This window comes from Symphalangus syndactylus, chromosome 12 (assembly GCF_028878055.3).
Source record: "Symphalangus syndactylus isolate Jambi chromosome 12, NHGRI_mSymSyn1-v2.1_pri, whole genome shotgun sequence".
Lineage (NCBI taxonomy): Eukaryota > Metazoa > Chordata > Mammalia > Primates > Hylobatidae > Symphalangus > Symphalangus syndactylus.
In genome coordinates this window covers 134,139,388-134,158,625 of record NC_072441.2, presented here as the reverse complement: position 1 = coordinate 134,158,625, position 19,238 = coordinate 134,139,388, and the positions used below count along the sequence as shown (strand labels likewise).

Here is a 19,238-nt window from a genome sequence, read left to right as displayed (position 1 = left end):
TTTCATTATGTTGGCCAGACTGGTCTCAAACTCCTGACCTCATGATCCGCCCACCTCAGCCTCCCAAAGTACTGAGATTACAGGCGTAAGCCACCTCGCCCAGCCTAGGACACACCTTTAACACTCAGCCAGGTAGTGTCCAACTGCACCTTAGCCTTCACTTCCTACTTGCACAGAAAATCAAAATCAGCCACAAGTGAGAGCTTAGAGCTTTCCCATTCTATCCTAAGCACACACACAGCCCTACACATGTGTGTCACCTTGCAGATTTCCAGGAATATGGCAGAGTTCTTCTAGGCTCCAGTGGACATCTAATTCCCCAGCTTTTCCTTTTAAGCCTTTTAGTTAGTCTGAGTTTGTGGGGGGTGGAAGGGAAGTTCTCTGTGTGTGTGTGTGTGTGTGTGTGTGTGTGTGTGTGTGTTCTCACTGTTATTCATTGCTTCAGGCAGCCATGAAGTTAAAACATTTGCCTTTAATTGTTTTCAACACACATTTCTTCCTACACCAGGAGGAGGGCTGTTCACAGTGGGCTAGCTTCAAGCCAGCCTTGTAACTGGGGTCTTCCAGGGAACTACCAGACAAGCCAAATAATGACAATTTCCTTAAGCACAGGTCTTTGGAAGGGTTCCACCTCTATTTGCCTCTTCTAGTGGCTGCCAAGAGGCCTTCCTAAGAGGGAATGCAAGCTGTTATTTTTCAAGGCTACTGCCAAGCTAGTGAGTGGGGAATGAGACTAGAGCAAGTTAAAATGGCACAAAGTTGCTGTTCTTACTGAGATTCAACTTTCGTTTCTTCTAAGTACACTGTCCCCAAGTAGCTGCAAACCTTTGGTTAATTTTCAGAATTTTGAAAAAGTTGATTCTACCCATTTTTGCTGGTTTTTGTTGTTGTTATCATTGTTATTGCTGCTTATGGGGCCTCAAGGGGTAAAGTTTTGGAGGGTCTTTTGGAGGCCGTTTTCCCAATCTGCTTTTAATCTTGTCCAATGAGTATTTATTTATTTATTTATTGAGACAAGGTCTTGCTTCTCACTATATTGACCAGTCTGGACTTGAACTCCTGGGCTCAAACAGTCCTCCTGCCTCAGCCTCCTGGGTAGCTGGGACTATAAGCATGCACCACCATGCCCAGTGCCAATGTGTCCCTGATGGTTTCTATGGGAGTAAACAAAGGGGGATGAACACAGAAATAAAGACAAATACAAGAGGATCTATTTTAAAAGAAGGGGTTGGGGGCTCCTTGCTTCCCGTGAGCAAAGTCAGCCCTGAGCTTCCACAGCCCTTCATATTTACTAGGCGGAAAAAGCAGGGAGGGAGAGGTAACAGTTGGTCAGTTGCTTGATTTATCACAGGTACACATAATTGTTTTTTTTGTACAACAGGCTTCAGATTTCCTACAGATAATCACAAGGAACACTGTGCTGGGGACGTGACTGCCCTCAGCATCCCTTCTGGCAGCAGATGCAGTTGTCAGTTTTCCAACATCCTGCTTTCATGAGAACAGTTTTCCGTTTGCTCATATAGCCTCCAGTGGTATACTGAGTTGGTCACGACCCCCATTTTCTCTGCCTGTAACACCAATGAGTGTTTTTAGTTTAATTAGTATGTTTTTTAGTAAAAGAATTTTCATTAGGGTGTTTTGTTTTGGTTTGTTTTTGAGACAAGGGTCTCACTTTGTTGCCCAGGCTGGAGTGCAGTGGTGTAATCATAGCTCACTGCAGCCTCAACCCCCTGGGCTCAAGTGATCCTCTCACCTCAGCCCCTTGAGTAGCTGAAACTATAGGCATGTGCCACCACACCTGGCTAATCTTTTAATTTTTTGTAGAAATGAGGTCTAACAATGTATCCCAGGCTGGTCTCAGACTCTCGGGCTAGGATTACAGACATGAGCCACTGTACCAGGCCAGGCTTTTTTTCTTTTTAATATAATACCTTTATTCAAACATAATTTATATACTATACAGTTCACCAGCTAAAGTGTACAATTCAATTCACATTTAGAGTTGTGGTATAACACAGAGTTGTAGTTGTTTTTTATTTTTAACCATTTTTATATCTCTATTGAAATTCTCCATCTCTTAACACATTATTTTTAACTTTTCCTATGGGATCTTTAACATATTTATCACTTATCTTGCCTGCTAATTCCAACATTGGATTATCTGATAATTTGTTTCTATTATCTTATTTTTTTCTTAACTAAGAGTCATGTTTTCCTGTTTCTCCACATGTCTGGTAATGTATTATTGCATACAGGACATTGCAGGTAAAACATTGTGGAGATTCTGGATTCTATTACCTGCCTTCAAACAGAGTTGAGTTTGTTCTAGCAGATAGTTAGATTACTGGCATATCACCCGGAACTAGGCGAGGCTTGGTTTTCACACTTTATTAGAATGCATTTATTTTAGTTTTGTCCTCATTCCTAGCGAGAATCTCTTGGACCTGGGCATGGTCTCCCTGGGATGTCAATGGAAAGCCCGAGGTGTTTACCAAGTTCGCCTAACATAATGAGACTCAAACTCCAAACAGTGTTTGCCCTGAAGTGCACGGGTGCAGACATCTCTACTCAGCAATTTCAGGCTTCTAGCTGTTATTTTCCCCTAATCTCTTTGGAACCTTCACTCATGTAGGTTAGGGGTCAGCCGCAGATTTGAGAAAAATGTGCACATAGATTCAGTGCTCTGCTTAGCTCCCTCCTGTCTGGTTCTCCCTCCTCAATTTCCTGCTGCTCCAGCAGCCTCCAACTCTGTCCTCCGACTCCTCAGGCCACAGCTTCTATTTGTTCTGTGTCCCCACATTCCACAAGAACTGGGAGGTGCTCTCCAAAGAGAAGCCATAGAAATGTGGCTCTCACCCAGCATGGTTCCTTTCTTCTAAGAATTAAATCCCATCAAGTTTCTGCCTGGTTTTTTTAGCTTTTTTTGTTTGTTTGTTTGTTTGTTTGTTTGTTTTTGTCATTCTCCAGCAGCTTCAAATCATTTTAAAAAATATTTAGATCAGAGTTTATCATTGTTACCTTAAAGAGGACTAGTCTGATATAAGCCACTCTGCCAATACCAAAAGTTAAGACCTTGTTCCAGAACTGTTACCCTTGTAATATGTTATTAGGTATTCATTATCTATTTATTGTACAAGTAATAAATACTCAATTGCCAAATGATGCAGAAATATACAAAAGAAAATTTAATTTTTAGGTAATTAAAAAATTAATCACTTTAATTATCCCCATCCCACTACCCTCTCCATGATAATTTGGCATGTATCCTTACAAACACAGACAGACACATATATGGCTTTTACATGAATGGTATGATTTCATGTGTATTATTTAGTAACCTACTTTGTTTTCACTTAGTATGTTTTTTAGAGATTTTCTGTGAGTACATATTTATTCTTTCATTAGGTATTCATAGAGCACTTGCTATGTATCAGGCACTGTTCTAAGTCCTGGAGATAAACCAGTGAACCAAACTTACAAAAAAACTTGCCTTCGTGGAGGTTATAGTCTAGCCAGGGTGAGTGGAGGTGAATCAGAAATAAATAATTAACAAAATAAATAAGCTGTTGCGTGCCATGGAGAAAAATTAAGTAGGAAAGGCAATAGGATTGCTGACCATCTGGGAAGAGAAGGTGTTTGCAAATTATTTAAAGAGTGAACAAGGAAGGTGACGTTTGAGCGGCTCAGAAGAAGTGAGGTGGTATGAGAAAAGAACTCTCCAGGCACTGAGAACAGCAGGAGGGAGGACTTGGCAGGTGCCTGCCAGTGTGTTTGGGGGAACAGCCAAGAGGCCAGTGTGTGTGATGTGGAGTGAGCGGGTGCAGTAAGAGATAAGGTCAGATTGCTGTAGAGGCCCAAGTGGCGCCACGCCTTGGAGGCCACTGTAGTTTCCTGTCTCTACATGTCATTCCATGGAACCGGGTTAGCTGGATCCCCTTTCACTTCAGCTGGCACCACAGGGTGTTCATGTTGAGCCCCGGCCCCCACAGTCCCATGAATGTGTCTCTGCTCTGTGCTCCCTTGCTGGCCTGAGTCTTTCTTAGTGGTGCTGCAACTTAGCTATAGATTCTCAAAACAGCTTTCCCTATGATCTCTTGGATACTTGCTTTGAGTCCAGATTCTACCTTCATGGTGATTTCCCCACTGGAAACCATAGTATGTTCTCCTGCCAGCAGACCTACTTCAGCATCACGCTCCCCCTGACCAGGTCTCTCCCCAGTCCCAAATATCAGAGAAGAGGGGCTAAGATGACTATCCACTCCTTCCCGGAAGGCCTTGGACTTCTTTGCAAATCCATTCACCTTCTCCTCAAAAACCAAGTCTACATATTGAAGACATATGTAAGAATCCTGCTTTTATGAAGCCATGCTCCATTTCACCATTCTCTTAAGGCAAGGAGTCCCTATCTAATATACAGTGCCATAAATAACGGATACCACTAAAGTTATCCTACCCTGAAAGGAAGAGATCTGTTTCAAGGTGAAACATTCAATCCATATAAGCAGAGAAGTGGGGCAGCCCGTTGGCACTCTCTTACATATGGATGTACTATAATTTAATTGGTCGTTCCTCTAGTTTTGGGTATTTCTTTTCCTCCTTTTTTATTATTATAAATAATTCTGCAATGAATATCTTGGCATGAGTGCAAAATATTTCTTTAGACTAGATTCTTGAAAGCAGAATATTGGGTCAAAAGACATAAGCATTTAAATTTAAAACATTCCCAAATTGCCCTACAAAAATGCTTTACCAATTTTTATTCCAATAGGAATGTCTGTTTCCCCCCTCCATCACCATCACTAAATATTAAGAATCAGTTTTCCACCTTTGACATTAGTATTGTTTCAATTTCCATATCTCTGGTTCCTAGTGAGGTGGAACTTTTTTTATGTTTATTGGCTGTTTTTCTTTTTCTGTAAACTGACTATTCATAACCTTTGCTTTCTATTGGATCGTTTGTCATTTCCTTATCTTGCACATGTTGTTTTAAGCTTATTCCTAGGTATTTTGAAGTTGTTGTAAATGATTACTACAAATGAATAGAAAAGCTATTGATTTTTAGTACATCAGTCTTATTTCTGGCATTCTTCCTGAACATTTTTCTTGATTTTAATAGTTTTACAATTGATTATCTTTTTTGACTAGGGAGACTATCGTATCATTTGCAATAATGGTTTATTGTGATTACTGATGTATTTGGACTTATGCCTACTATTTTTATTCTATATATATATATATATTTTTTTTTTTTTTTTTTTGAGGCAGAGTTTCTTTCTTGTTGCCCAGGCTAGAGTGCAATGGTGCGATCTTGGCTCACTGCAACCTCCGCCACCGGGGTTCAAGCAATTCTCCTGCCTCAGCCTCCTGAGTAGCTGGGATCACAGGCACCTGCTGCCATGCCCGGCTAATTTTTTTTTTTTTTTTTTTTCCAGATGGAGTCTCGCTCTGTCGCCCAGGCTGGAGTGCAGGGTGCATTCTTGGCTCACTGCAAGCTCCGCCTTCCGGGTTCATGCCATTCTCCTGCCTCAGCCTCCCAAGTAGCTGGGACTACAGGTACCCGCCACCACACCTGGCTGATTTTTTATAGTTTTAGTGGAGACAGGGTTTCACCATGTTAGCCAGGATGGTCTCGCTCTCCTGACCTCGTGATCCGCCCACCTCAGCCTCCCGAAGTGCTGGGATTACAGGCGTGAGCCACTGTGCCCGGACACGCCCAGCTAATTTTTTGTATTTTTAGCAGAGATGGGGTTTCGCCATGTTGGCCAGGCTGGTCTCGAACTCCTGGCTTCAAGTGATCCACCCGCCTCGGCCTCCCAAAGTGCTGGGATTACAAGCTTGAGCCACTGCGCCTGGCCTCTATTCTATATTTTCCATTGACCATGCTTTCTGGTTTCTTTTTTCATTGCCTGCCTGTTGAGGCTTGGTAGCATTTCTTTTTCCTTTCGTGGTCTAGAATTTCTGTGTTCTGTTTCTATGCTTCTTGTGGTTGCTCTTGCATATTTTGTTAAATACTGAAACAAGTTTTTCTGTCAATGTCAGGAATCCAATCAATTCATAACCTCCCCTAAACAAAATAAAAATCATTAATACACTTGAACCCAACTTCCCAGGCCTCATTTCCCTTGTTTTATTAAAATCGTTTGAGATCTTAGTACCAGATTGGGTTTTTTAAAATCTTTTTTCACATTGTGTCTCTATTACTTAGGGATACTTTATTTTTTGCTCTTTGCTATATACAAGTTCTATGATTTCTTTTGTCATCTCCCATGATTTAAAAGATAGTAATCCTGTTTTTGATTTTACTACTGATCTACTTTTATATTCCTGAAATTTCTCTGATGATGAAAGGTAAAAACAATCAATATCTCCTAACTCCTTTACTTGATGTCAAATGAAGGTTTTAGTGTACCTTTACCCGCCTTGCCCACTTCTCACTCATTTCCCAGTCTTTTAAAATTTACTGTGGGTTTATAAAGCCAACTAGCATTATAATTATGTGCATCTTCTTTAAGAATAGATTTTTGTTCAATTCTTGATTTACTTAGTTGGTTTTAATGCTTGCAACCAGTCTTCTATATTACTACGTTCCTATTTCCAAGATTTAATTTTTATTTCTCTCTTGAGTAGCTGAAGTTTGTCTTCAAGTTGTTTACTTAGGGAGAACACGTTTCTACATCATTCTTCATCAATCTGGATGATATTTCTGTTGTTTTCGCACAACAATGACAACTTGTTGGGTACAAAATTTTTGTGACCATCTTTTTTACTCAAAACTATAACCATTGCTGCCTGTCTTCCGGTGTTTAGAAATGACAAGGCAAAACCTAAGGCCAGCCTAAATTTCCCGCTTTGTAACACAATTTCATGTACGGATTCATTTTAAAAAAAAATTTTTTTTTTGAGACGGAGTCTCGTTCTATTGCCCAGGCTGGAGTGCAGTGGCACAATCTCGGCTCACCACAGCCTCTGCCTCCCGGGTTCAAGCAATTCTCCTGCCTTAGCCTCCCATGTAGCTGGGACTACAGGCGCACACCACTATGCTTGGCTAATTTTTTTTTTTTTTGTATTTTTAATAGAGATGGGGTTTCACTATGTTGGCCAGGCTGGTCTCGAACTCCTGATCTCATGGTCCGCCCACCTCAGCATCCCAAAGTGCTGGGATTGCAGGCGTGAGCCACCGCACCCGGCCAGATTCATTTAATATTTTTCCTTAATCTTGGAAAATTTCTTTTTCTCTTTTGAGACAAGGTCTCGTTCTCTCACCCAGGCTGGAGTTCAGTGGCATGATTATAGTTCACTTTAGACTCGAATTCCTGGGCTCAGGCGATCCTCCCACCGCAGTCACCCAAGTAGCTGGGACTACAGGCATGTGCCACCCCACCCCAAAAAAAATACAAAATTTTTGTATTTTTTTGTAGAGATGGGGTTTCACCATGTGGCCCAGGCTAGTCTCAAACTCCTGGGCTCAAGTGATCCGCTTGCCTCCGCCTCCCAAAGTGCTGGGATTACAGGCATGAGCCACTGCGCCCCCAGCTGAAAAGATTCTTTTCAGTAAGGATAGGTCCTGGTATATAATTCTGTATAAATTTTCTCTGGAACTTATTGATTGGCTTGCCCAGTCATTTTCAGCTCTGGAAATCACTTCCTCTTGGGTATGTGACTATTACGTCCGTTTGTTTGGTTGTCATGATCACAAATATCTCTTGGCTGTGCCCTCCTCTCCATCAGCTCCCATCAGAGGAACGCAACAGCCTTCAGATGGATCTCTCTGCTTTACTTCAGCGCACTTCCTTTTCTGTCAATGTCAGGAAACAAATCAATTCACAACCTCCCTTAAACAAGAAAAGATCATTAATACACTTGAACCCAATTTCCCATGCCTCATGTCCCTTGTTTTATTGAAATAATTTGAGATCTTAGTACCAGTTTTGTTTGTTTGTTTGTTTTGTTTTTCTTGGAGATGGAGTCTTGCTCTGTCACCCAGGCTGGAGTGCAGTGGCGTGATCTCGGCTCTTTACAACCTCTGCCTCTCGGGTTCAAGAGATCTCCTGTCTCAGCCTCCTGAATAGCTGGATTACAGGGGTCCACCACCAAGCCCAGCTAATTTTTGTATTTTTAGTAGAGACGGGGTTTTGCCAGGTTGGCCAGGCTGGTCTCGAACTCCTAACCTCAAGTGATCCACTCGCCTTGCCTCCCAAAGTGCTGGGATTACAGGCGTGAGCCACCGCACCTGGCCTAGATTCTACATTTCTAAAAAGCTCCCAGGTGATGCCGACACTGATGGTCTTTGGATTCACTTCAGCAAGGTTGTAGCACCTGGCCAGTACCAGGTTTTGTTTTTTTTTTTTTAATCTTTTTTCCCTTTGCATCTCTATTACTTAGGAATACTTTATTTTCTGCTTTTTCCTATATAGAATGTTCTATTTCTTTTGTCATCTCCCGTGATTGAAAAGACACTAATTTTCTCCACTTCCATTCATGACTTTTGAGGGCAAAGCCCCTGACAGCTTCACTCACTACTGCAAATGTTGGCTGTCTACAGCTCTCAGAATATGACCCAAACTCCTTAGCATGGCCATGGCAGCCTCTGGCGAGTGTCCCCAGTGGCCTCACTGGCCATGACACTCCTCCCTGCTGCCTGTGATGCAGCTGCACTGGCCTCCGCTTGCTCCTTCACAGATGCCTGTTCCCTCCTGCCTTCTCTTCTCTTTCTATTCCTTCTGCCTTCACGGTCTGGCCAACCCCTCAGGGTTGTTTAGATGTCAGCTGAAACGTTGCTTCCTCAGGAAAACTCTCCCTAACTCCTCCACTTTATGTTCTGTTACAGCTCCCTAAACTTTGTCTTTCATTCATTTTTCCCCGTAAGTATTGATTGAGTGCCTACTATGTGCCAGGCACCATTCTAGACATCAGGGATACTGCCGTGAACGAAAGAGACGAAGGTTTCTGCCCTCATGGAGCTTAATTTCATAGATGTTCCTTCATAGCATTTCTCAGACTTATCATTTAAACTAATTGATTGTGGAAGCGTTTTTGTTCTGTCTCCCCCACGAAACAGTAAGCTCTGTGAGGACAGGGATCCGATCCACTTGTTGACTCTTGTAGCTCTAGGATATAAGATCACGCCTGGTATATAATAGACGTTTGAGGGGTGAATTAATGCTATTTGTGGAAGTCAGGACTCTTTCATGTTGCAATCCATCTCAAACTAGCTACAGCAAAGAAAAAAAAAGAACAAGGGGGTAGATTTATCAGCTCACTAGCTGGGAAGGCTGTGGGCAGCTCTAGCATCCTGCACAGCTGGGCCCAGAGTCTTGCTCAGTGCCAACAGGGCTCCCTCTGCTCCCCTGCGTGTGCTGATCTTATTTTCTCCAGCTCTAGATGGATTTCCTCCATGTTGCCAGGGGAGATGGGTACTGACAGTTCCAAATTCACATATTCTCAGCTTAGCAACACCAGGAAAAAAAGAAAAGAAAAAAAAAGAAAAGCACTTGTTTCTCTCGGCATCTGCAGATACACAGGGCCCAGACACCTGGGGACTGGTCCAGCTTACATCCCCTAGTCCTGTTTGCTCTGTCCAAAAGAAAAAAGCATTCTGATTGGCTGGGTCAGGGTGGTCCACTTCTCTCTGAGGGTCTGGGGAAGTCAGGTAGGCAGGGCACCGCAGTTGACCTTTGCCCCAGGATGTCTCAGAGTTCAGGAGGTATTCCCCCGAAGGAATAACAGGTATTGCCAACAAGAAGAAAGAAGTGTGCCACCTGGACAAATGCAGTAACTACCCCGTTTTTTTGCATAATGAGCTTCTTGCCTTCCTTACTTTTTGCAGCCAGTGCTTTTCATATCTCCCTCCCTCTCAGCCTGCCCCTTCTGTCTTTTTGTTAGTAACAGTTTCCTGAAGGTGCTGGCTTCATGCTGAGGATGAGCAATGGAGGAGTCCAAGGCGCCTTGTGCCTGCTCTACACAAAGCTACATTTTGAGGACAGGGGCCTCAGGTGGCTTCTTCATACTCTGGGAAGCTCTGTACTATGAGCACCATGGTAATGATCCACCGGAGAAGAGCTACACAGACTCAATCAGGTCATTTTGCCCCTCTAAGCCTGAAAAGCAGGTGAGTAGAACCCCCTTGCCCCCCACAACCCTCTGATTTCAGGTGTTGAGCTAGCGTTTCATGTAGAAGGGGGCTGCCCAGATGCCCACTTCCCTGGCTGTGTTCAAGGGCCAGGCCACAGACTAGAGCGCCCCTTCGTGCATGTGCAGTGCCCTCGGCATTTGCCTCATCAGTTTAGAGGCTCCAAGTCCCAGGGCCACAGGGTTTTGAGGACACCACACACTGTTTTTGTATAACGCAGAGTTAGGGTCTAGATTTAGATCATTATAAGCCAGTTTATGCACTTGCATGGAAGTCCAGCGCAATATTCCCGAGTCAGGCAGGATATGGAGCCATTCTCCACTGTGCAGGATCGTCCCAGGCTCCCAAAACATCCAGCGTCCCTGGCTCCTGACCACTAAATGCCAATGGCACATACCCCTTTCATCACTGTGACCGCCAAAAAGTGTCCCCCACAATTTTCTAAGTGCGTGCCGGGGGACTGTCTACACATGGCTTCTCACCTTTTGAAGGTTTTGAACCTGGATTTACTGCTCCCCATACCCCCAAGTCCTGCCGGTACCCCAAGCCACTTCACTCCATCACGGATCCCCTCTCCAGGAACGCGGCAACTACAATGTAGATCAAGGGAAGAGTGACCTTTGTTTTGCTTAGAACTTTTCCAGTAGTTGCTCAGCATTTAGGAAAACCACCAGGAGCAAAGCCCCTTGAGATATTTTCGTGCCAACACATCACAGTGTCTCAGGCTGCGTTTATGCCTGTGATGTTCAGTGACTGTACATCCACATATAAGCCTGCGGCCCCTTCATGATGTCTGCAGTGCTGTCGTGATTGAGATCTCATCCTACATCATGTTCCCTTTATTTCTCCTTTATGTTACTGTCGGGCCCTTATTTGGATATTTTGACATTTGAACATGTTGGATGTTTGAAACTATATACATAGTAGGTAATATTATTTATGCATTTCTTTCTTTCTTTTTTTTTTTTTTTTGAGAAGGAGTCTTGCTCTGTTGCCCAGGCTGGAGTGCGGGGACGTGATCTCGGCTCACTGCAACCTCCACCTCCTGGGTTCAAGCAATTCTTCTGTCTCAGCCTTCTGAGTAGCTGGACTATAGGTGCCCGCCACCACACCTGGCTAATTTTTGTATTTTAATAGAGATGGGGTTTCATCATGTTGGTCAGGCTGGTCTCGAACTCCGACCTCAAATGATCCGCCTGCCTGAGCCTCCCAAAGTGCTGGGATTACAGGCATGAGCCACCACACCCAGCCTCTTTATGTATTTATTTCAAGATTGTAAAGAGAATGTTATTTGGTTGGTGCAAAACATTTGTTATAAATATGAATTGGGTATGATAGACTTGAGAACAATAAGCCTAGAAGTTAGGCAGAGGTCAGCAACAAGAAGGGATATTTTTGTTGTTGTTGTTCAGAATGATCTTACTTTTTTTCTTCTTTCTTTTTTTTTGAAACGGAGTCTTCCTCTGTCACCCAGGCTGAAGTGCAGTGGTGCAATCTCAGCTCACTGCAAGCTCCGCCTCCTGGGTTCACGCCACTCTCCTGCCTCAGCCTCTCCGAGTAGCTGGGACTACAGGCGCCTGCCACTATGCCCAGCTAAATTTTTGTATTTTTAGTAGAGACGGGGTTTCACCATGGTCTCAATCTGCTGACCTCATGATCCGCCCACCTCGGCCTCCCAAAGTGCTGGGATTACAGGCGTGAGCCACCGCGCCAGGCCTATGAATACAATTATTTTAAGGCTCTTAATTTTTTTTTTTTTTTTAACTTTAAGTGCCAATTATCCAGATTAAGTATGGTGGAGAGACTTTGGGAGGCCAAAGCGGAGGATCACTTGAGGTCAGGAGTTCGAGACCAGGCTGGATAACATGGCAGAAACTCTGTCTGTACTAAAAACACAAAAATTAGCCAGGGGTGGTGGCACACGCCTGTGGTCCCAGCTACTCAGGACGCTGAGGCACAAGAATCGCAACTCTGATTTGGGTTGTAAAACCTGGGCATCCTTAGCCAGAGGCCCCCTAGGAGGCCTTGGTTCATCTCCCCACCCGGGCAGTAGAAATTACAGTGAGCTGAGGTCACCCCACTGCACTCCAGCCTGGGTGATGGAGCAAGACTCCATCTCAAAAAAAGAAAGTGTGGTGGAGAGGGCTTCCCACATCCCCACAGATGTATGGGTGTCTCGCCCCAACTTGGGGTCAAGGTGTCACTGGGTTTTCATTTCAAAGGGTCACCGGTCAACTTTGTCTCTCCATCCTCCTCCTCACCATCTATCTCCTCCTACTCACGCCTCATCAAAAAAGAAGGCTGGCTTCTCTTTGGCCTCTCTGGGGCATTTCCTGTTCAGCTTCTCATGGGAGGTATAGTCAGTGTCCTCAGACAGGTGGATTCCCACTTTTCCAGGTCTCTCTTGGGTGGCTTGCTGTTTGGACATACCACCTTAACCGCCCTGGCCTCTGGCTGCATGTTAGAAACTGTCAGGAGTCCTGCCCCATCCCCTCTCAGATATGGAATTTTCTCGATTGCTAAGCTATTTCCTGCCTATCTGGGGCCACCAAACCCATTCTGAAACTCAATCTCCAGTCTGCAAACCTGGCTCTACACCTGGATAAATTGCAAGAAATCTTTCAGTTGCAATAACAGAACACCAGCTCAAATTACTACAGGGAAAAAGGGGAATTTGCTGGTTCGTTCATTGAAAAAATCACGGAGGCAGTTAGCTTCAGGCTCAGCTGGATCCAGGTGCTTAAACAAAGAGTTGGTAAATGACAGCCTGTGAACCAAATCTAGCCTGCCACCTGTTTTGTAAATAACTTTTTATTGGAACACAGCCATGCTTATTTGTTTACATATTGTCTATGGCTGCTTGTACCCTACAACCACAGAGCTGAGTAGTTGCAACAGAGACCACATGGCCCACGAAGCTGGACATATTTCCTATCGGCTCTTTATAGAAAAAGTTTGCCAACCCCTGGCTTGAACAATATCATCAGGAATCTGCCTTTATCTCTCATTGCCTAAAGGCTGTCGTTAGTGCCCTTGCCCTTCCCCCTAAACTACAAAGACTGAGAGTGGCTGAGGTGTGACTCCCCAAGTAAAGACTGGGGAGAAACATAAATGGCTTTGGAGCAGGCTAAAACAACAGATGTCTGCTCTACAGGCTCTGATCTTGCTTTCTGTGCAGTGACAAGCCATAAGCCACTTGGAGTTTATCCTTCAGCTTGGTGGCATCCTGAATGAGACTGTCCCTGTCTCCTTGTTGTCAAGCCCAAAACAAGATCAACAAGTGATCATGGCTACAGCCCGACTATCACGATAGAGAGTGCTCAGTCAGCAGCACTGTTCCGGGGGCAGCGTGTGGATGAGGACATCTTCGCACCAGCCCCACGGCCCTATCCGATCTGCATAGAGCATGCCAAGCACACTTAATCATGTGCTGTTCAGTCCCTTGGGCTGGGGAGTCCCCTTGGGGAGCAATTCTAGTCTTGCCAATTGAAGTTCTGTGGGTAAAATAATTCTTAAACTCTCACCATTTTTTGGTGAGATGATCTCAAAACAGAAAATCCAAAAACTGAGAAGAACTTTTCCTACCACCCTCCTGCCACCGAGGATGCTTCTTGATCTTTGCTGGGGTAGCTGGGCACAGGAGGAAGTACGCCCTCTAGACTTGACTGTTCAGTTTCAGAAGACAGCAATCAAGGTGTGCCAGTTTCAAAGAGCATCCCACGCTGAGTCATCTCCAGAAGGGCGGGTTGGTGGGCAGTGTTTTCTATGAACTGCACTGGGGTGCAGGTGTCATATTTTATTTGGACATCCTGTGCCATCTTGGGCCAGAGGAATCATGCCCTAATTAGCCCCAGCATCTGTTCCCTCCCCAAGGCCTAAAATCATCATGCGTGGACTCAGTGCCGCGGGGTAGCCTTTTTGAAACAGTACCAACTGCTTCCACAGACCATGTATGAAGCACAAGGAATCCTGTACAATACCTAATAATTGGGGCAATTTCTGTCATTCCTAGATAATGGCGTTTGGGCCATAAGAGAAACTTTGTACCCTTCCTGCCAAGAGACCTACTTCTTCCCTTTCACTGTCAACCACAGCTAGACATCTTCCTAGCAAAGCTCTTTGCCAGTCCCCCACATTCATCTGGGGCAGAGAGGTAGATTTGGGTTATATAATTCAAGGCTATAAGTACAGCTTCTGAGCATTGCCGTAGGCTGTCAGCCAAGCCTCTTTTCCAGACCCTTTTGCCATTCCAAATGGTCGACGCTCCCTCATTAAAGATGGTCTCGGTGATCCGAGGACATGACCTTTGTAACATAGCAGCTGCACCTTCGGAGCACATGAAAACAACGTTAGAATTACAGACCACTGGAGCATCCCCCAGGCATGCTTCCCAATACCCAATCCAGTGCTGGTAAGTGAAGGGTGCAACAGCCCACACCTGAAGGGTGCTCCAAATTCACATTCCTTAGATGTATTCTGATAACCCATATCAGCATTAAAAATGCTGGTCTGGGTCTGCTGCGGTGGCCAACACTTATAATCCCAGCACTTTGGGAGGCCAAGGCAGGAGGATCACTTGAGCCCAGGAGTTTAAGACCAGCCTGGGCAACATACTGAGAACTCATCTCTACAAAAAAAAAAAAAAAAAATTAAAATTAACTGGGCATGGTGGCATGCACCTGTAGTCTCAGCTACTCAGGAGTCTAAGGCAGAAGGATCACTTGAGGCTGGGAGGTTGAGGCTACAGTGAGCCATGATCAAGCCACTGTTTTTCAGTATTTCAGCCTGAGTAACAGAGCAAGACCCTGTCTCAAAAAAAAAAAAAAAAAAAAAAAAGCTGGTCTGTTCATGGAGTATTGGGCCTTACTGCCAAATGGCCACTGATGAGCAACATCACAATTTTATTATCCCCATCGACCTGATATAACACCACCTTCCATTTGTTTGTCCTAGATCAAGATTGTCTGCCGGCATTCTTTCCTTTAGGGAACCACCTCTCCCTCATTCCATGTGGCTTAGGGGGCACTGATCCCCACTCAGTCCTCATCCTCAAGACCCAAAGGTGGGTGTGTGACATGAGCCTGCAAATCAAACTACTCCATTTCCAATCTCTAGCCATAGTGATTAGTTCACGGATGGGCACATGACCAAGCTGAGCCAATCAGAATCTTCCCTGGGAGTTTTCTGTCAGAACTATCAAAAAAATGCTCCTGTATTCTCTGAGAGTGGAAGATGGAGCTGCCTTAGCCATTTTCACTGTCCATGTGAAGGAATAATTCTGCAATAGAAGAGAACGAGGCCAACAAGTAATGTGAACCAGAGAATAAACCAAGATGAGAGATGGAGAGGGATGGAGACAGGCACAGAAACAGAGAGAAACGTGATGACTGTTATTTGAGTCCTTGAACCCAGCCATTTCTGAGTATCTAGTCTAGGCTTTGAGAAAATAAAATATTATAAGCCCCAGTCTATTATTTCACCTTTGTTTAACATTGTAATTGAAACCAGAGGTTTCAATCCCAATAAATAAGGAATCTTCAGAGAATGAACAGTTATTGACACAGTGCTTTTGAGAATGCAAAACACTGGACTGGACATAATTGTTTGTGTGGCAAAAATTAGGAGTAAGGTGAAAGGTACAAAGCACAGAGAAAGACACATATACACACACAGAGAGAGAGAGAGAGAGAGAGAGAAAGAGACTATTAACCATATGGAGTTAAGATCTCATTTCAAATTACATTTATTCTTATTTTATACCTTGTCATCATGATATTGAGTAGTTTGTATGCATGAAGCTCTCCTCTGACATTCTACTCTAACTGCAATGGTTTATTGTTTTACAACCCTTAACCCTGAGACTATGATGCTTGTTTATTGTAGAAAATTGTATTTACTCCTTGTAAGTTTGTTATAAGGAATTGAACTTTCCAGCAACCCTGTAATATTTCACCTGAGCCGAGTATGACTTCAGTGCTCTTGTTTTATTTAAACCAAACAGCAGTACAAGGCTGGTGTAGTTTCTTGGTGTTGGCAAAAAAGTATTTATAAAGTGTTTTATTTTTCCCCCTTGCTTAAGTTATACAAGAAAAACAAATACTGGTTATAATGGACTCACATTAAAAGCACAATGCACAATTTAAACTTTTTCTTCCACACCCTGGGCTTTTGAGTTATGTCAACCAATATATTGTCCTTTCTTGTTCAGGTGCAACAGAAAGAATCTTGAGTAATACACCTTCCGAGGGGGAGTGGTGAAGGAGGCAAGGGCTAGGTGGGCCAGCAGGGTGAGGTGGGAGCATGGACTAGCTGATCCCTACTGTTCCTAATACTCTGTCCTCTTTCAGGGCCTGAGGCTGCCCCTGACATTTTCAAGATACCTGGATACCATCTCTGAGCTAACACCGATTTCTAGAACTCCAGAATGATACCGTGATGCCGTGGTCAGAGTGGGAATGTATGGGGTCAGGGTAAACGGAGCTGTTGACCTGAGTCCACCCCGCAGAAGGCCCAGCAAGGCCCCAACCCTATGTTGCAGTCATTCTCCTGGTTTCTGAAGGTGTTGTTGAAATCCATAGCACCAGCAGCCTGCATTCCCACACCAGATCCTTGGTCTACGTGGATTAAGAGCTTTCTTTTTTTTCCAGAGGAAGGACCTAGTGTGATCTTCTGCCCTCTCCTTCCCTAGCCAAACAAAATAAAAGCTATACTACATCCCTGGGATAATTAGAGATGTTAGTGAAACCACTAACAACTTGAAATATACAGAATTGGTGATTCCTATCACATACCAGCTAATTCTCCAATTTGGCTGTAGCCAAAGAAAGACAGGCCTTGGAAACTGGCAGTGGATCACCATATGGTTCGTTAGTGACAACAGTTTGTGGCTGCTGCCCCAGACCTGGTCAGATCACATGTGTCCCCCTAGCTGTCTTCCTGGCTACCTCTCCTAAAGGTTGCCTGTGGCTGTCTGGTTGAACCGTCGGTTCTCAACAACCACACCCCCTGGCAGCGCCAGTGCCAGGAGAGACTGCAGCCTCCCCGATGGATGCCTTCTTGTTCCCTCTCATGCCAGGTGCCCTTTGTTCCTAGGTGTGTTGCTCACCATGTCTCAGATGCCACCACGCTGGCTCATTTCACAGATGTGATGGAATCTGGTCACAGCTGACACTGGCCTTGCTCCACACTTCTGGATGATTTCACTCCAAGATACAATCTAAGCGTGCAAGGAAGGAAAAAATTTCTCATAAACAACCATATCAGTCAAAAAATGCACACCTGAAGCATAGAAAAATGTACAAAATCCTGGATGCACTGGTAATCCCAGCACTTTGGAAGGTCAAGGCAGGAAGATCACTTGAGCTCAGGAGTTTGAGACCAGCCTGGGCAATATAGTGAGACTGCTTCTCTACAAAACAGAACAAAACAAAACAAAACAAAAAGTAGCCAAGTGTGGTGGCACATGCCTGTAGTCCCAGCTACTCAGGAGGCTGAGGTGGGAGGATCAACAGCCTGGGAGGTGGAGACTGCAGTATGCTGTGTTTGCACCACTACATTCCAGCCTGGGCAATAGAGCAAGACCCTGTCTCAAACAAAAAAATCAAAGAAAAATGTACGAAATCATTGTTGACATCTGACTTGAGTGTTTCTTTCAACACATGAGGAGAGTAGCCAGAGAAATGTTTTCAGAAATGGCTGAACCCAAACAGCACCTTAGTAAGCAAGGGCCTTTTCATGCGGGCATTCACTGCACCCCAAATGGCTACCTGCTGAAGGCCAGGAGGCAAACCTCTTCCAACCCCCTAGCACTTTCTCTGGCCTGGTTGTCTCCTCTCATCTCTTGCAGTAGTCTGCCTCTACCTCCTTGGAATCTGGTACAAGCTATCAGCTGTTCAATCCCTCAGTTTCTCTCCAGATGAGGAAAGCTGGGGTGGAGATGGGCACCACTTGTTGGTGGAATATCGACAAGAAAGACAGACTTTTCATACTGCCAAGATCCATCCCCTCTTGGCATATGGCCTGTGTCATGATGTGGAAAGAGCTTTTGTCTGGTGACAAGTCAGGTGACCACATGTCCCTTTGGTTATCCTGGTCATCATACATCACATGCTTCAGGAAGGCAGATATGGGCACAGAGAAGAACTTGCACCCCCATAGTTGTCATTTCTATCTCGAAGTGGTTGCCACGGTTTCCCCCTGATTTGGAGCTGGTATTCCAAATTCCATCCTCTCTCAGGCTGATCAATCTTCATTTCTTTGTGCCATAAATCTGCAAGCTTGGCAGTCCTAGTGAAGTTATACTCTGAAGTTTGAAAGGAACAATTTAACCAAGATGCAGCTGGGTATCACCCGATGGGGAGAAAATCCCAGACAAGGCCCAGCCTTTAACCCACACATGATTGGGTCCTCTTGAGCCATTGCATCTGACACGCAAGACCAGACTTGAAGTCAGTCCCTACATACCATGAAATGCCCCTCAGTACAAACCCAACTCCAAAGTGACTGAACATTTCTTGAAGAGCTGGAGAAGGTTATATGACCCTATGCGCAGCAGAATCCCTTGAGAATCTCCTTCAAAATCCATGCCCCTTTAGCATCTCTCCCAAAGGCATTAGCCACAGTTTTCCCCTTCTCATTCCCCTTCTCCCGCCCACTGTCCACTCCACAGCCTCTCCCTGCCAGGCTGGCTCTGGCCCTCCTCTGTTTTGTATATAAAAATCCTGCCAGCCTGAATATACCATTCAGCAAATGAGAAGCCAGCCAAAGGGTGCTCTGCAAAACAAAAGCACAGTCATTAGCTAAACAGCTCAGCTAACCAAAACATTGTTCCCCAAGTGTGCCCTGGTGGACCTCAGTTTATCCTACCACTCCATGTTCAAAAGCCCGAATATATCTATGTTAAGCCTTGTCCTATTTTTAAAAATAAAATTTCTACTCCTCTCCCCAGCCCGTCTTTCTGTCCCTGTTCTCAATGTGCGAGGTTATGAAAGTAGATTTAAAAGCTCTGCCCTGGCCAAAGTTGAGACGGCATCACTCTTTCACCACCATTTGCAACTCCAAACTTTTATGTGTTTTTACTAAACTGCCCTCCAAACCAGCATGTCCAACA

General features: G+C 44.5%; 1 long non-coding RNA gene across 1 annotated transcript; it reads left to right on the top strand.

The window, feature by feature from the left end:
• The first annotated feature begins 9,886 nt into the window (after window positions 1-9,886).
• On the top strand, window positions 9,887-17,976 carry LOC134734585 (uncharacterized). The gene is made up of 3 exons (XR_010117707.1): window positions 9,887-10,108; window positions 15,083-15,191; window positions 16,477-17,976. It is a non-coding gene; the product is annotated as an uncharacterized lncRNA (long non-coding RNA).
• The last annotated feature ends 1,262 nt before the right edge of the window (window positions 17,977-19,238 follow it).